Genomic DNA, 18,008 nt, shown 5'->3' with positions numbered 1-18,008 from the left:
AGAGCCTCTGCTGTGACTCACTGTGCCCTTGCTGGTGGGTGCTGATGGCGTGGTGGCAGGAGGCACGGTCACATGACTTGCCACCCAGTAGAACCCCAAGAGCCGACAAAGGATGGCATAACAGAGGCGAAGGAACCCAGTGGGCACTGGGTGGGGATGGGCAAGGCTTGTGTGCCCACATGAGGTCTGCTTGCTCCATGGAGACAGAGTGGAAACTTTGAAAGATGGGGGTCTGTTAATTTCCTGATGTAACAAATTGCCACAAACTGGGTGACTTAAAACAACAGAAATGTATTTTCTCACAGTTTTGTACGCCAGAAGTATGAATCAAGGTATTGGCAGGGCTGCGCTTCCTCCTAGGCCTCTAGGGGACCACGTGTTCCTTGCCTCTTCCAGCTCCTGGAGGCTGTTGGCGTGCCTAGTGGCTGCTTCACTCCAGTCTCTGCCTTCATCTTCTCTTGGCCTTCTCCTCTTTGTGTTTCAAATCTCCCGCTGTCTGTTTCTTTCCTTCTCCTCTCTCTCCCACTTTCTTGTGGTAGGAACAGATAACATGAGATCTACCCTCTTAACACATTTTTAAATGTACAGTACAGTACAGTTAACTATAAGCACAATGTTGTATGGCAGATCTGGAGAACTCACTCATCTTGCGTGATGGAAACTGTGTATCTGTAGAACAGCAATGCCCCATCTCCCTCTTCCCCCACCCCTGGTGACTCCCATTCTACTCCACTGTTTTCTTTTCTCTTTTCTTTTCTTTTCTTGACAAAGTCTCACTCTGTCACCCAGACTGAAGTGCAGTGGTGCCATCTCAGCTCACTGCAAACTCGGACTCCTGGGTTCAAGTGATTCTCCCATCTCAGCCTCCTGAGTAGCTGGGATTACAGACATGCACTGCCATGCTTAGCTAATTTTTGTATTTTTAGTAGAGATGGGGTTTCATCTTGTTGGCCAGGCTGGTCTCGAACTCCTGACCTCAAGTGATCTACCCACCTTGGCCTCCCAAAGTGCTGGAATTACAGGCATGAGCCACCGTGCCTGGCCTCACTGTTTTCTTATGAGGACACTTGTCTTTGAATTCTGGGTCCATCCAGATATTGCAGGATAATCTTATCTCAACATTCTTAGTTTGATTCCATCTGCAGAGTTCCTTCCTTTTTCCAAAGAAGGCAACACTTACTGTTCCTGGGGATTTGACATGGACACATCTTTTTGGAGGCCACCATATAGCCCACTGAAGACAGTCAGGGCCTAATGATCTGGTGGGTGAGTTGCAGCCAGAGAGATCAGTCAGTGGAATTGTGAGTCGTCTTCACCCTGTGCTTCTGAGGCTGGCCTTGAGCATCATCCCTCTCTTCAACCAGACACCCACTCTAATCTTGAATCGCAAAGCTCCTTCTTGGTCCTGCCCCTCACACAAATGTGCAATGAAATACCACCTTCTAAAGCCTTCCTTCACCTTTCGATCAAAGGGCCATTTGCTGATATTCATGAAGCCTCAAAGTCTCTTTCTTTACCAGATAATTAACATGGAATTTATACTTATGTGTGTCTGTATGTTAAATGATTGCCTTCTTGCAGAAAACAACTTGGAGGGCCAGCACCTTCCCCGTATCTACAGGCTCATTGACCTTCTTTCCCCTGTGCCTCAGTGTCACCTGGTGACACTTGCGTTTTCAGGCCGGGACCAGTGAGCTGATGGTAGAAGGAAATGAGAACCGCTCTGGAGTCAGACCTTGGTTGGATGTTGACTAAGCCACTTGACTCTGGCAAATCACTTGTCCTCTGTCTCCTTGTCTGGAGAAGGGGGATAATAATCCCTATTTATAGGATGGAGGTGGGGATTTAAAAAAAAGTGCATTTGTGGCACCTGGCACGGGGAGGTGCTTCATAAGTTCCCTTTATCCTGTATTTCCTCTCCATTTAGGTGTCTTGAGAAATCACCTTCCTGTCCCCCTAAAGACATAACTCACTTCTAGTACTTTAGCTCTGAAGACAAACACACAAATTGTTCAGCAGCGACCAATTTTGTACCATGGCAACCTGCTGTTTTTAATTACCCGCCTTTACCCTGTAGCAGCTGTGGAGCACTTGGCCTGGCCAAATGTAATTGCAGTCTTGTGACGTGCTCCAGATGTGGAGGTACTCTGCCAGGTGTTTATTCTGAGCATTACTGTGGCATTTTAGCACACTCCTCCTTTCTTTTCCCCATCCCCCCTTACCCTACTCCAAGTGTTCTTTCAGAAAAGGTCCTGGCTTGGCTTAGGCCTCCAGTTCCAGGCCTGGGACTTATAGCCAGCATTGTGAGTTTGGAGTCTTTTAAACTGGGCTTCCTACCTCTTCTGGGGTTCTCCAGGTCCCTGAGGCCTCCTTTGTTAATTAGGAAAATTGCTGCTACTGCTTTGAGAAGGAGCCCTTGCAGTGCCTTGGGCCTTGTCACCTTCCATGGTGGTCTGGGTCAAGTCTTTTGGGCTTCCACTTGGCCAGGATAGGCGTTGCTTGGTGACTTCACTTTCTGGGCACAGGCTTATCCTCTTATGGGGGAGGGAGCACTTCCCCTTAAGAATGAGGCTTGAACAATTAAAAAAAACACACATTATTTAGAATCCAACACTCTCCAGCAATGCCAGACTGAACGCATGAGATTGCTCATGCTGCAGTGCCCTGAGCCCTGCCTGGACCCGGGATCTGGCTGTCACTGAGTACAAATAGGGCCACTGTGTCCAAGTGCTGCCTTTGGAAGTGGAAATGTATTTTCAGATTTTGTTTTCCTTTCCTGTGATCTTTGTAAAATTGGGACAAGTCCTTTGGATTTCTAAAGTGTTTTTCCCTCTTTTGCCCTGGCTTATTTGCATTTGATCAAAACCTTTGGGGTAATTTGTTGAAAGCATTGAGTAAATTTGGCTGATGATGGCTGGTATGAAACTGGGTATAGGTTGTCATTTAATTCAGTTTTCACGTTTAAACCAATGTAGTCCACTTCATTACATGTTCAACAAATATTTTTTAAGCACCTGCTATATGCTAGACACTCTTCTAAGAAATGATTGTGAGCAAAACAAAGTCCCTGACCTCATGGTGCTTATGATCTAATAGGGAACAAAAATAATTAACAAGTTAAACAAGGAAATAGATGTTATTATGTTAAGTGTAAGTGCTAATAAAAATAAAGCCAGATGAGAGGATAGAATATGAGAATTTACTCTTTTAGAACCTTCCCCCAAACAGCAGAATGAACCAGCTAGAATTACATATTTTTTTTCTCAGGCAAAATCAAACAGTCTGTTGCTGCTAAAGTAGCTCTGCAATCATCAGAGACCCAGCTCCTTTTTTTTAAAAAAACTTTTTTTATTATACTTTAAGTTCTGGGATACATGTGCAGAATGTGCAGGTTTGTTACATAGTTATACATGTGCCATGGTGATTTGCTACACCCATCAACCTGTCATCTACATTAGATATTTCTCCTAATGCTATCCCTCCCCTAGCCGCCCACCCGCCTAATAGGCCCTGGTGTGTGATGGTTCCCTCCCTGTGTCCATGTATTCTCATTGTTCAACTCCCACTTATGAGTGAGAGCATGCGGTGTTTGGTTTTCTGTTCTTTGTGTTAATTTGCTGAGAATGATGGTTTCCAGCTTCATCCATGTCCCTGCAAAGGACATGAACGCATCCTTTTTTATGGCTGCATAGTATTCCATGATGTATATGTGCCACATTTTCTTTATCCAGTCTATCATTGATGGGTATTTGGGTTGGTTCCAAGCCTTTGCTGTTGTGAACAGTGCTGCAGTAAACATATGTATGCATGTGTATTTATAGTAGAATGATTTATAATCCTTTGGGTATATATCCAGTAATGGGATTGCTGGGTCAAATGGTATTCTGGTTTTAGATCCTTGAGGAATCACCACACTGTCTTCCACAATGGTTGAACTAATTTACACTCCTACCAACAGTGTAAAAGCATTCCTATTTCTCCACATCCTCTATAGCATCTGTTGTTTCCTGACTTTTTAATGATTGCCATTCTAACTGGCGTGAGATGGTATCTCATTGTGGTCTTGATTTGCATTTCTGTAATGACCAGTGATGATAAACTTTTTTTCATATGTCTGTTGGCTGTATAAATGTCTTCTTTTGAGAAGTGTCCATTCATATCCTTTGCCCACTTTTTGATGGGGTTGTTTTTTTCTTGTACATTTATTTAAATTCTTTGTAGATTCTGGGTATTAGCCCTTTGTCAGATGGATAGATTGCAAAAATTTTCTCCCATTCTGTAGGTTGCCTGTTGACTCTGATGATAGTTTCTTTTGTTGTGCAGAAGCTCTTTAATTAGATCCCATTTGTCAATTTTGGATTTTGTTGCCATTGCTTTTGGTGTTTTAGTCGTGAAGTCTTTGCCCATGCCTGTGTCCTAAATGGTATTGCCTAGGTTTTTATGGTTTTAGGCCTTTGTTTAAGTCTGTAATCCACCTTGAGTTAATTTTTGTATAAGGTGTAAGGAAGGGGTCCAGTTTCAGTTTTCTGCATATGATTAGCCAGTTTTCCCAACACTATTTATTAAATAAGGAATCCTTTCCCCATTGCTTGTTCTTGTCAGGTTTGTCAAAGATCAGATGGTTGCAGATGTGTGGTGTTATTTCTGAGGCCTCTGTTCTGTTCCGTTGTTCTGTATATCTGTTTTGGTACCAGTGCCATGCTGTCTTGGTTACTGTAGCCTTGTAATATAGTTTGAAGTCAGGAAGCGTGATGCCTCCAGCTTGGTTCTTTTCTCTTAGGATTGTCTTGGCTATATGGGCTCTTTTTTGGTTTGATATGAAATTTAAAGTAGTTTTTTCTTATTCTGTGAAGAAAGTCAGTGGTAGTTTGATGGGGATAGCATTGAATCTATAAATTACTTTGGGCAGTATGGCCGTTTTAATGATATTGATTCTTCCTATCCGTGAGCATGAGTGGTTTTCCATTTGTTTGTGTCTTCTCTTATTTCCTTGAGCAGTGGTTTGTAGTTATTTTTGAAGAGGTCCTTCCCATCCCTTGTAAGTTGTATTCCTAGGTATTTTATTCTCTTTGTAGCAATCATGAATGGGAGTTCACTCATGATTTGGCTCTCTGTTCATCTATTATTGGTGTATGGGAATGCTTGTGATTTTTGCATATTGACTTTGTATCCTGAGACTTTGCTGAAGTTGCTTATCAGCTTAAGGTAATTTGGGGCTGAGATGCTGGGGTTTTCTAAATATACAATCATGTCATGTGCAAACAGAGACAGTTTGACTTCCTCTTTTCCTATTTGAATACCCTTTATTTCTTTCTCTTGCCTGATTGCCCTGGCCAGAACTTCCAATACTATATTGAATAGGAGTGGTGAGAGAGGGCATCCTTGTCTTGTGATGGGTTTCAAAGGGAATGTTTCCAGCTTTTGCCTGTTCAGTATGATACTGGCTGTGGGTTTGTCATAAATAGCTCCTATTATTTTGATATATATTCCATCAATACCTAGTTTATAGAGAGTTTTTAGCATGAAAGAGTGTTGAATTTTGTCGAGGGCCCTTTCTGCATCTATGGAGATAATCATGTGGTTTTTGTCATTACTTCTGTTTATGTGATGGATTACATTTATTGATTTGTGTGTGTTGAACCAGCTTGCATCCCAGGGATGAAGCCCACTTGATCATGGTGGATAAGCTTTTTGATGTGCTGCTGGATTTGGTTTGCCAGTATTTTACTGAGGATTTTCACATTGATATTCATCAGGGATATTGGCCTGAAATTTTCTTTTTTTGTTGTGTCTCTTACAGGTTTTGGTATCAGGATGATGCTGGCCTCATAAAATGAGTTAGGGAGGAGTCCCTCTTTTTCTGTTGTTTGGAATAGTTTCAGAAGGAATGGTACCATCTCCTTTTTGTACCTCTGGTGGAATTTGGCTAGGAATCCGTCTGGTCCTGGGCTTTTTTTTTTTTTTTGGTTGGTAAGCTGTTACTGCCTCAATTTCAGAACTTGTTATTGGTCTATTCAGGGATTCAGCTTTTTCCTGGTTTAGTCTTGGGAGGGTGTATGTGTCTCGGAATTTATCCATTTCTTCTAGATTTTCTAGTTTATTTGCATAGAGGTGTTTACAGTATTCTCTGATGGTAGTTTGTATTTCTGTGGGATTGGTGGTGATGTCTCCTTTATCATTTTTTATTGTGTCTATTTGATTCTTCTCTCTTTTCTTCTTTATTAGTCTGACTAGCAGTCTATCTATTTTGTTGATCTTTTCAAAAAACCAGCTCCTGGATTCATTGATTTTTTTGAAGGTTTTTTTGTGTCTCTATCTCCTTCAATTCTGCTTTGATCTTAGTTGTTTCTTGTCTTCTGCTAGCTTTTGAATTTGTTTGCTCTTGCTTCTCTAGTTTTTTCAATTGTGGTGTTAGGGTGTCGATTTTAGATCTTTCCTGCTTTCTCCTGTGGGCATTTAGTGCTATAAATTTTCCTCTAAATACTGCTTTAGCTGTGTCCCAGAGATTCTGGTACATTTTGTCTTTGTTCTCATTGGTTTCAAAGAACTTACTTATTTCTGCCTTAATTTTGTTATTTACCCAGTAGTCATTCAGGAGCTCGTTGTTCAGTTTCTATGTAGTTGTGTGGTTTTGAGTGAGATTCTTAATCCTGAGTTCTAATTTGATTGCACTGTGATCTGAGAGACTGTTTGCTATGATTTCCATTCTTTTGCATTTGCCGAGGAGTGTTTTACTTCCAATTATGTGGTCAATTTTAGAATAAGTGCGATGTGGTGCTGAGAAGAATGTATATTCTGTTGATTTAGGGTGGAGAGTTCTGTAGATGCCTGTTAGGTCCACTTGGTCCAGAACTGAGTTCAAGTTCTGAATATTCTTATTAATTTTCTGTCTCGTTGATCTGTCTAATATTGACAGTGGGGTGTTAAAGTCTCCCACTATTATTGTGTGGGAGTCTAAGTCTCTTCGTAGGTCTTTAATAACTTGCTATACAAATCTTGGTGCTCCTGTATTGGGTGCTTATATATTTAGGATAGTTAGTCTTCTTGTTGCATTGATCCCTTTACCTTTATGTAATGCCCTTTTTTATCTTTTTTGATCTTTGTTGGTTTAAAGTCTGTTTTATCAGAGACTAGGATTGCAATTCCATTTGCTTGGTAAATATCCCTACATCCCTTTATTTTTAACCTATGTGTGTCTTTGCACGTGAGATGGGTCTCCTGAATACAGCATTGACTCTTTATCCAATTTGCCAGTCTGTGTCTTTTAATTGGGGCATTTAGCCCGTTTACATTGAAGGTTAATATTGGTATGTGTGAATTTGATCCTGTCATTATGATGTTAGGTGGTTATTTTGCCCATTAATTGATGTAATTTCTTCATAGCATCGATGGTCTTTACAATTTGGCATGTTTTTGCAGTGGCTGGTACCAGTTGTTTCTTTCCATGTTTAGTGCTTCCTGCAGGAGCTGTTGTAAGGCAGGCCTGGTGGTGACAAAATCTCTTAGCATTTGCTTGTCTGTAAAGGATTTTATTTCTCTTTCAGTTATGAAGCTTAGTTTTGGCTGGATATGAAATTCTGGGTTGAAAATTCTTTAAGAATGTTGATTATTGGTCCCCACTCTCTTCTGGCTTGTAGGGTTTCTGCCAAGAGATCCGCTGTTAGTCTGATGGGCTTCCCTTCGTGGGTAACTCGACCTTTCTCTCTGGCTGCCCTTAACACTTTTCCCTTCATTTCAACGTTGGTGAATCTGCCACTTATGTGAGTTGGGGTTGCTCTTCTTGAGGAGTATCTTTGTGGTGGTCTCTGTATTTCCTGAATTTGAATGTTGGCCTGCCTTGCTAGGTTGGGGAAGTTCTCCTGGATAATATCTTGAAGAGTGTTTTCCAACTTGTTTCCATTCTCCCTGTCACTTTCAGGTACACCAATCAAACGTAGATTTGGTCTTTTCACATAGTCCCATATTTCTTGGAGGCTTTGTTTTTCTTTTTACTCTTTTTTTTCTCTAGCCTTGTTTTCTCACTTTATTTCATTAATTTGATCTGCAGTCACTGATACCCTTTCTTCCACTTGATCGAATCAACTATTGAAGCTTGTGCATGCATCATGAAGTTCTTGTGTCATGGTTTTCAGCTCCATCAGGTTATTTAAGGTCTTCTCTACACTGTTTATTCTAGTTAGCCATTTGTCTAATCTTTTTTCAAGGTTTTTAGCTTCCTTGTGATGGGTTCAGACATCTTCTTTAGCTCAGAGATGTTTGTTATTACCGACCTTCTGAAGCCTACTTCTGTCAACTCGTCAAAGTCATTCTGCTTCCAGCTTTGTTCCACTGTTGGTGAGGAGCTGCAATCCTTTGAAGGAGGAGAGGAGCTCTGATTTTTAGAATTTTCAGCTTTTCTGTTCTGGTTTCTTCCCATCTTTGTGGTTTTATCTACCTTTGGTCTTTGATGTTGGTGACCTACAGATGGGTTTTTGGTGTAGATGACCTTTTCGTTGATGTTGATGCTATTCCTTTCTGTTTGTTAGTTTTCCTTCTAACAGTCAGGCCCCTCTGCTGCAGGTCTGTTGGAGTTGCTGAAGGTCCACTCCAGACCCTGTTTGCCTGGGTATAACCAGCGGAGGCTGCAGAACAGCAAAGATTGCTGCCTGATCCTTCCTCTGGAAGCTTTGTCCCAGAGGGGCAGCTGCCTATATGAAGTTTCTGTCGACCCCTACTGTTAAGGGTCTCCCAGTTATGCTATACAGGGGTTGGGGACCCACTTGAGGAAGAAGTCTGTCCATTCTCAGAGCTCAAACACCATGTTGGCAGAACCACTGCTCTCTTCAGAGCTGTTAGACAGGGATGTTTAAGTCTGCAGAAGTTGTCTGCTGCATTTTGTTCAGCTATGACCTGCCCACAGAGGTGGAGTCTAGAGGCAGTAGGCCTTGTTGAACTGTGGTGGGCTCCACCCAATTTGAGCTTCTCTGCTGCTTTGTTTACCTACTCAAGCCTCAGCAATGGTGGATGCCCCTCCCCCAGCCAGGCTGCCACCTCGCAGATCGATCTCAGACTGCTGTGCTAGCAGTGAGCAAGGCTCGGTGGGTGTGGGACCTGCTGAGCCAGGCACGGGAGAGAGTCACCTTGTCTGCTGGTTGCTAAGACCATTGGAAAAGCACAGTATTTGGGTGGAAATGTCCCATTTTCCCAGGTACAGTCTGTCATGGCTTCCCTTGGCTAGGAAAGGGAAATCCCCTGACCCCTTGGGCTTCCCAGCTGAGGCAACATCCCTCCCTGCTTCAGCTCGCCCTCCGTGGGCTGCACCCACTGTCCAACCAGTCCCAGTGAGATGAACCAGGTACCTCAGTTGGAAATGCAGAAATCACTTGTCTTCTGCATTGATCATGCTGGGAGCTGCAGACCAAAGCTGTTCCTATTCAACCATCTTCTCAAAACCCTTTTTTCTCTAATCTTGTCTTCACACTTTATTTCATTAAGTTGATCTTAATCTCTGATATCCTTTCTTCTGCTTGATCAATTCGGCTATTGATACTTGTGTATGTTTCATGAAGTTCTCATGCTGTGTTTTTCAGCTCCATCAGGTCATTTATGTTCTTCTCTAACCTGGTTATTCTAGTTAGCAATTCCTCTAATCTTTTTTCAAGGTTCTTACCTTCCTTGCATTGGGTTAGAACATGTTCCTTTAGCTCGGAGGAGTTTGTTATTACCCACCTTCTGAAGCCTACTTCTGTCAATTCGTCAAACTTATTCTCGGTCCAGTTTTGTTCCCTTGCTGGTGAGGAGTTGTGATCCTTTGGAGGAGAAGAGGCATTCTGGTTTTTGGAATTTTCAGCCTTTTTTTGCTGGTTCTTCCTCATCTTTGCGCATTCATCTACCTTTGGTCTTTGATGTTGGTGACCTTCGGATGGGATTTCTGTGTGGAAGTCCTTTTTGTTGATGTTGGTGCTATTCCTTTCTGTTTGTTAGTTTTCCTTCTAACAGTCAGGCCCCTCTGCCGCAGGTCTGCTGGAGTTTTCTGGAGGCCCACTCCAGACCCTGTTTGCCTGGGTGTCACCAGTGGAGGCTGCAGAAACAGCAAAGATTGCTGCCTGATCCTTCCTCTGGAAGCTTTGTCCCAGAGGGGCACCCACCAGATGCCAATGGGAGCTTTCCTGTATGAGGTGTCTCCCAGTCAGGAGGCACAAGGGTCAGGGTCCCACTTGAGGATGCAGTCTGTCCCTCAGTAGAGCTCGAGCATGTGCTGGGAGATCTGATGCTCTCTTCAGAGCAACCCAGCTCCTTTTATCCCTTGTTCCACCATCTTTAATATGTGCTTTGTGTATTATGACCCCATATGGCTGCTCTAGCTCTGGCCATCACATCTGCATCCTAGTCAGCAGGAGGGAGAGAAGGAAGGGAGAAGGGCACAGCTCTCTCGGGAGATAGTTCCTGGAAGTTGCACATACTACCTCTATGTTCATCCACCTGGCCAGGACTTTGTCATATGGCCATACCTAGAGAGGCTGGAAAGTATTTTCTTTATTTTGGGTAGTCACACATCTAGGTAAAAGTCAGGGGTTTTTTACATAGAAAAAAATAGGAGGATGATATTGATGGATAACCACAGGTCATGAGGGAAGACCTGTCTGAGGAGATGTCATTTGAATAAAGACCAGAATGATGATTTTTTTAATCCAATCCATTTAATCAGTCAGATCACCTGAGTGCCCCCTCTATGCTTGGTATTAGAGGCAGAAAGATGAATAGCTCATGGCTCTGGCCTCAGTGCTTGCAAACCAGAAAAGAGGGGGCAAATTGCTGGTATGAGGGTAGTATCCAGCCAGTGGGTGTAATTTGTTTGGTCAGTATATGTTTTAACAATTAGGTCTAGGCGTGGTGGCTCATGCCTGTAATACCAGCACTTTGGGAGGACAAGGTGGGAGGATTGCTTAAGCCCAGGGTTTCAAGACCAACCTGGGCAACATAGGGAGACCCCGTCTCTACAAAAACCTTTAAAAAGTTAGCCTGGCATGGTGTCATGTGGCTGTAGTCTCAGCTATTCATGAGGCTGAGGTGGGAGGATCGCTTGAGCCCAGGTGTTAAGGGCTGCAGTGAGCCATGACTGTGCCACTGTACTCTAGCCTGGGCAACAGAGTCAGACCCTGTCTCAAAAAAAAAAAAATTAGGAAATTTCACATAAACAGTCAGAGTTCCAACCTTTCATGAAAAAATCTGTTAGTGTAGGATATGCATTCCCACATGTCCAGAGCTGAAGAGTGGTGGACTGTTTCAAGCTGCGCATTAGCTCTGCAGTTTGCCCTAGTCTCCACCACTCCTAATTGTCATACACTTGTTTGTTTCCCTCTCTTTCTTTACTTACCTGCCTTTATAGACATTAGAGTTTGCAGTTCATGATTTAAAGAGAGACAAGGCAATAATTAAAACAAAATAGGCCTCAGTGATCTGCTTTGTCCCTCTCACCTTGAGAATCCACATCCACTTGCCTCTTTCTGAAACCTCAAGTGCCAGAGGAAATCATGGGAGTTACAGGCCCATTCACTCAGAATTTTTGTTTTTCTTGATCACATTGATATAGGTGGATAAAATATCAGACCACGAGTCAGATGGCCTGAGTTCAGGTGTTTTCCCTTACAGCTAGTTGGGTGAATAATCTTGGAAAATTTACCTCCCTTCTCTGGGCTTCAGTTTTCCTATTGGTAAAAGATGAGCAAGGGTCATCACTCCTGGTCGCTTGTCTTCCAGATGTGAGAAAAACCAATCAAGACAATGGAGGTGGAAATGATTTGTAAGCTGGATGGTGCATCATTGTGTCAAGGAGCAGAAATCTATTTGGGCCTTAGCATCTAAAAGAGCCCCGAGACTCCACTTAGAAATGGAGCACAGCCTCACCTGGTAGGAACTGGGGCTGGAAACTGGGAAGCCATTGAAAATGGAGGCTGCTGCTTTCTCTTTCTCTCTTTGGAACCACATGGATTCTTTTCAGTTTTTCTCTGAGTCAGTCTCCACCTTCTTTGCACTGGCTTTCTCTTGTTATTCTGTATGAGGTCAAAAAGGTTTGTCCCAGCTCTAGTGCTGCATGGCCTTTCAGTTTGGTCACCACTGATTAAGGACAGTCTCTGTGTCTCTTACTTCAAATTCTCAAGATAAAGTTTCTTAACTGATATATTGGCTTCTTCTGGGCCTGGTGACCAGCCATGGTCCAACCCCCTGAGACCATGGGAGCAGCATCATGTAGTTCAAATATGATGGCTTAGGCTTAGCCCTTTGGCAGAGGCCAAATGCAGTGCAGGCTGCCCTGGGGCAAGGAATATTGTGGGGCAAGGACACCAAGCATGGCTCCTGCAGCACAAAATGTTTATTAACATTGCAGCTGGGATGATTCTGTCTTGAGTAGCTCTGCTGACAGTTCTTCTGGCAAGGGGGCTGAAAGGCTCTTTCTGAAGAGTCAAGTCATCTGAGACAACTCTGTAATGAAAACATGATCACTTCCATGTTATAGACTTGTATACCAGCATCCTTTGCAATATCATACCACCTTGCCGCTCTACAGAGCATATTTAATCCATGGTTGCTGCTAACTTCTGAGTGCCAAAAGAAGGAATGGTGCACAAAGAGATAGTCTGAGGAAATGAAATGAGGGTTTCCATGGCTACGGGCTTGAGTGTGCATAAGACAAAAGTTTTTGAACTGCAAAGCATCAATTCATCCAAAATATTTTCCCTCTTCTGTTTCTCTTGTTTACTTGGTAAGCAGAGAAACAGAGCAGGGAATGTTCTGGTACAAATACATAGCCTGGGGGAGTCAGAACTTTTCCAGCTGCCAGGAACATCCCAAACAGAGCCTTGAATGTTCAGCAAGCTTTGGAGACACTCAGAACTGGCTTGGGTAGATGTGGAGACCAGGAGCTGGGGTCTTATTCCTGCCAGTCTCTAGCTGAGTGATGATGGGTGAATAACTTTACCTCTCTGAGTCTTGTTGTCCCGTCTGTAAAAGAAGGAAATGCTGGGTGAACCGGAATCTGAACCCTATTTGGGTTAGTGCTAACAACTTAGATAGGCTACAATGAGACTCATCTGAATGTGAAGGCAACTCAAAAGTAGCTTTAACACTTAAAGTTTTATTCTTTTGATAAAAGGCAATGATGATGTGGGAGAATCACCAGGGACTGCAGCTCCTCGTTTCTGTTTTCTGATCCACCATCCCTAGGTTGTGGTTCTGATCTTCATGGGCCAAGATGGCTGCCAGAACTCCAACCATTATATCCATGTTCTAGGAAGGATGATGGAGATTGGTGCTTTTCTGTAATCCTCTTCTCTTGAGTCTGGGCTGGAGTTAGTGATTCACTCCGGAAGAATAGGATACAGCAAAAGTGATGTGATGTCACTCCTGATTTGGGTTAGGAAAAGACTGTAGCCTGTCTTCTCCCTACCCCCTTCTCTCCATCCCCTTCTCTCACATCCCTTCCCTTCTCTTTTCTTTCTCTCTCTCCTTCCTGGTGCTGAGGGAAGCAGCTGCTAGCTTATGAGGCAGCGCTATGGAGAGGCCCAGGTGGTGAAGGACTGAAGCTTGCTGACAGCCAGATGGGTGAGCTTAGAAGGGGATTCTCCAGCCTGAGTTGAACGTTGAGATGACTGCAGTCCAGCTGACAGTTTGACCACAATCTTATGAGTGACCTTGAACTAGAGACACCTGGCTAAACTATACCTGGATTCTTTTTTTCTTTTTCTTTTAAAATTTACATTGAAGGTCTATGCAGCTGGATTCTTGACCCGGCGAAACTTTGAGATAAGAAATGCTTGTCATTCTCAACAGCTAAATCTTGGGGGTAATTTGTTATGCATACATAGAAAACTCATTCATCCTGAAACTGCTTTAGAGGTATTTGATGGAAGCTTTGGGTAAATATACAGAACCCCACAGCCAGCCTTTTTGGGAAACTGGACTTGGAGCTTCTGGTTCCCGGGCAACATTTGGGCCAAAGCTTTGCTTAATTTCCTGTCACTTGAATATTTTCCTAAAATTTGCTTAGGGGAAAAGAATGAAACCACCACAAGCCCTCCACGCATAGAGCAGAACTTAGCACACATTCTCAGAGGCTGCTGTGTGCATGCCATGGGTTTGACCCTGTGCTCTGGGGCACGGGGCATAGATCTGGCACAGAAACAGCAGATAGAAGGCACCACTCTTCTTGCCCTCACTGGCTCCAGCGTTGTTCAGTAGTGGGCCCTCTGGCTTCAGGGTCTTCCGTGGCTAGCGTCAGCCCTGCTCAGAGGCCAGGACACACGGCGCCTTTGTGCAACCCCACAAGGGCCCCCTCCCCTGCCTGTTGTGGCTGTGCCAGGGACTGGAACAGGCTGGCTTTCAGCTCCCATGTGTCTCCCTGGATTCTAAGCAGGGCACAGTCTGTACCACTATAGGCGATGACGCTGCCTTTTAGGACCAGTTTCACCAGTCAAAAAGAGGACGATAAATAAACTATTCTGGCTCTTTTCACAGGGCTGAGCTAAACTCAAAAGAATGACTTTCTTAAACTTTTCTTGATTTTTCAACATGTATAACTTGAGTGAAAAAAGAACAGGTCACAAAAGAGCATGATAATATATCATTTCTTAATAATTATAGGCACACACCCACACATAAACACACTCAGAGTGATTTCCTGAAGTCTTAGCATTAAATTGATAATTATCTCTGGATAGTAGAACTTTGGATAATATTTCTTTTCTTCTTTTTCTAAATACTATTTTATTCCTTTTAAAACAGAAGCACATGTTATTTTATTCTTTTAAACAGAAAAACCCAACAAATTCTCTTTTCATTTTTAAAAAACACATTTTTTTTCTCATTTGTGTTGTGCTTTGCAGCTTAGCAAATAGTTTTACATGCATTATTTCCTGTAAAATCTCATAGCTGCTCTAGAAACGAGATATAATTATTCTGAATTCACAGATGTAGCAACTGAGGCACAGACAGGTGGAGAGCCTTCTACTGCAACTTCTCTCTGGTCCCTCCCCTAGGTATTACATTCCCCCACCTCCAGAATTTTATCTGACACCTTCAAGACTATATAACTTGGACTGGTCATTTCCCTTCTCAGTTTTCTCATATAAAATGAAGCTAGTAATAGCATCTAGCTCAAAGGATTATTGTGAGGATTAAGCGTGATGATGTGCATGAAGCATTTAGCACAGCCCCTAGTCCCTGGCAATCAATAACTGTTAGCATTTGTTATTCTTGGGCAACTTCAGAGTAAGCATTTCCTTCCTTTGGGTCTACTTCTTCAAATTCAGAGTAAATCGGTTGGACTTACTGATTACTGAAAATTCTACATTTCAGTTCTCTGAATCCAAGATTTTGTTGCTGTTATATGAAGCAAAATTGACTTCAAGATGCTGGATTGCAAGAAACAGCTGTCATTCACTCATTCCTCTGTCCAACTGAAAAAATGATCTGAATGTATGAACAACTAAAAAAAGGCTGGGGGAAGGGTGTTCTTGGCAGAGGAGTTGCATGTGTAGACACACACCCAGGGTTAAGCAGCCTGGAGGAACGGATGAGAGTGAAGTCAGGTGCCAGTGACATGGCCTGGCAACTCTTTTCAGAAACAGGTCCTTAGCCATAGTCAAGGGAACAGTGCCCTACCCCTCACTGAGCCCACCACCCCAGGTTGCAGGATAGTCAACGAGTGTCCCATGTAGGTGTTTTCAAAGACACCCAATATTTTCTCAGTTCCAGTTTTATATATCTGTGTTTGCTCATTTTTGTTGGACTCAAGAATATGAGAAAAGTGTTGAGCTCATGCCACATCATAAATCAGAGGTCTGGATATGACTTTTTCATCTTTAACTACAGTCCACTGAAAACCCTGTGGGAATTCTTGCCTGGCTGAGCTGATGGTGGAGCAGGTAAGGTGGCTGAGGAAGCTGCTGGAACAGTGGCATTCTGAATGTCCTTCTTTGAAGCTGATTAAGGAGGTACAGATGCTTAATTTGGGAACTTGGGATGTCTGGGTCACTGGGAAGTGTGGATCCTTCTAGGACAGGCAGCCAACTGTTGCCATGATCTGGTGGGGGAACAATGTCACGGCCTTTATTAATTAGCTGAAGATCGCATGCCCTTTGCTCTGGTGCCATTGTGCTTCTCTGGTGTGAGAGAATAGGTCAACAACATTGATGGACAGTGAAGAGAGTCATTTTTATTCTGCTTTGTGAAGATGTGAATGGAATGAGAAGGCAAAAACAAAAGAAAACACAATAAAATGGAAGTTGCTGACTAGTGGAGGCTACCCCCGCACACCTTTCCAACTCTCCATCCATTTTTCTTACCTCCTGCTTGGGGACTGATGGAATAATTTTATCTTTGGACTCCTCTTCTCTCCCCTCCCATGCATTTTTCATTCATTCAACTCTTCAGGGTGCTTTGCTAGCCCAGTGACCTGCTCATATTATTTCCCTTTTGTGGCTTCCTACCAGCTAAAGTTCAAGTGCCTGAGCATAGCGGGCAAGGCTTTTCGTGATCTTGTGGTCTTGTGCTAATCCTTCTTTCCAGCCTCTTCTTAAAGCAACCCCATTTTCTCCATGCTCAAATCATAGACTACCAGAACTGGAATGCATTTGGGATCTTCTTTTTTTTTTGCCTAGAAAAAAATGAAAACTTAAAAAATCTGAAACAGTGACATCTAAAGAAAGAGGGCAGAGATTGTTTAGCAGAAGGGGCTGTGATGGTGGTGGGAGCCTCTCGTGGTGGGAACCCCTGCTAGAACTCCTTATATAATTTTTCTCCAAAATCTGCAGTGGCTTCTGAATTTATACAGAGAGACTACAGGGCTTGGTGGAGGCGCTTGAACATCATTGATTTTATTCCGTTCTCTCCTGTTATGTAGAAATTGAGTTGTTTGCCCAGGGTCTCTGAGCTGGTACATGGCAGAGCCAGGACTCAAAATCAATTCTCCAAGATCTGGAGTAGAGGCCTTGCCTACTTGTGTTCCCATGCTCACCCCACAGTGATCCTGCTCTGATTTAGATTGTAAACTCCCTTGAAGTTATTCAGTTCCATCTCCAGGCAAAGTTCTTTCCACAAGGGGCTGCTAAAGGAAGGTGCCTAGTAACCTCGGTCATGGGTTTCTTTCTCAATCGCTTGGTCTTTAGGGTGCCACCTGAGCACCCCAATGGCTGGATTGCTTTGCGACGTCATCAAAACCCACAAAATCACAATAAGGAGCCTCTTCTTTTTTGCAGGTTTATTTATTGATGAGCCCTCTGGAACATCTTTCTACTCTTAGGGAGTATTTTCTTCCCAAGTGGACTTCTTGACACAGTATCAGATTTACCTTTAGAATCCCATCTCTGCTTGCTTATTGAGCTCTCTCTCATTCTGAGGAATCCTACTCCAGCACCCAGGGGGAACAAGGATAGAGAAGGTGTCTCTTTCCCCAGTCTCAGGCAGTGCCCTTCCATGTCTCTGCCCTATCCAGTTTCAGGTGGAATTTAGTGAGAACTGACTTTGTTCCACTCAAGTAGTAACAGTAAGTGTTTCAATTCATAACCAACTGATTATGTTTGGTTTAATAAATGGGACAAGGGAGGCTGGGCCTGACTGGAAATAAATTGGGGTGCTTGACTTGAAGCTACAAAATAGTCTTCCTGACTAAATGAAGATAACGATGATGATGGTGAAAACAACCAAGATTAATTTTGCATTGACTACATACCAGGCCCCAGGCTAAGTGGTTTACATGCTTGATCTTTTTTGTTTTTTAATCGTCATGACAATCCCATGAGAAAGACTCCTTTTACAGTTGAAAAAAATGGAAGCTCAGGGAGGTTAAGTTGTTGCTCCTGGTTTTACAGCCAGAAAATGGTGTTGCTGCCTAAGAGTAGGCACTTGGTTACAACTCTCTAAATGATACCATCTCGCTGCTCAACTCACGAACACAGAAACACAGTGGAAGAAGTGTCAACCAGAGGTTAAGTTGTCAGAGCCCAGGGGAGAATCTAGTTTCCTGAGAACCT

The sequence above is a fragment of the Papio anubis genome, chromosome 13, assembly GCF_008728515.1.
Source record: "Papio anubis isolate 15944 chromosome 13, Panubis1.0, whole genome shotgun sequence".
NCBI lineage: Eukaryota > Metazoa > Chordata > Mammalia > Primates > Cercopithecidae > Papio > Papio anubis.
The sequence above is the reverse complement of the archived record's forward strand: the minus strand, read 5'-3'. Positions refer to the sequence as shown.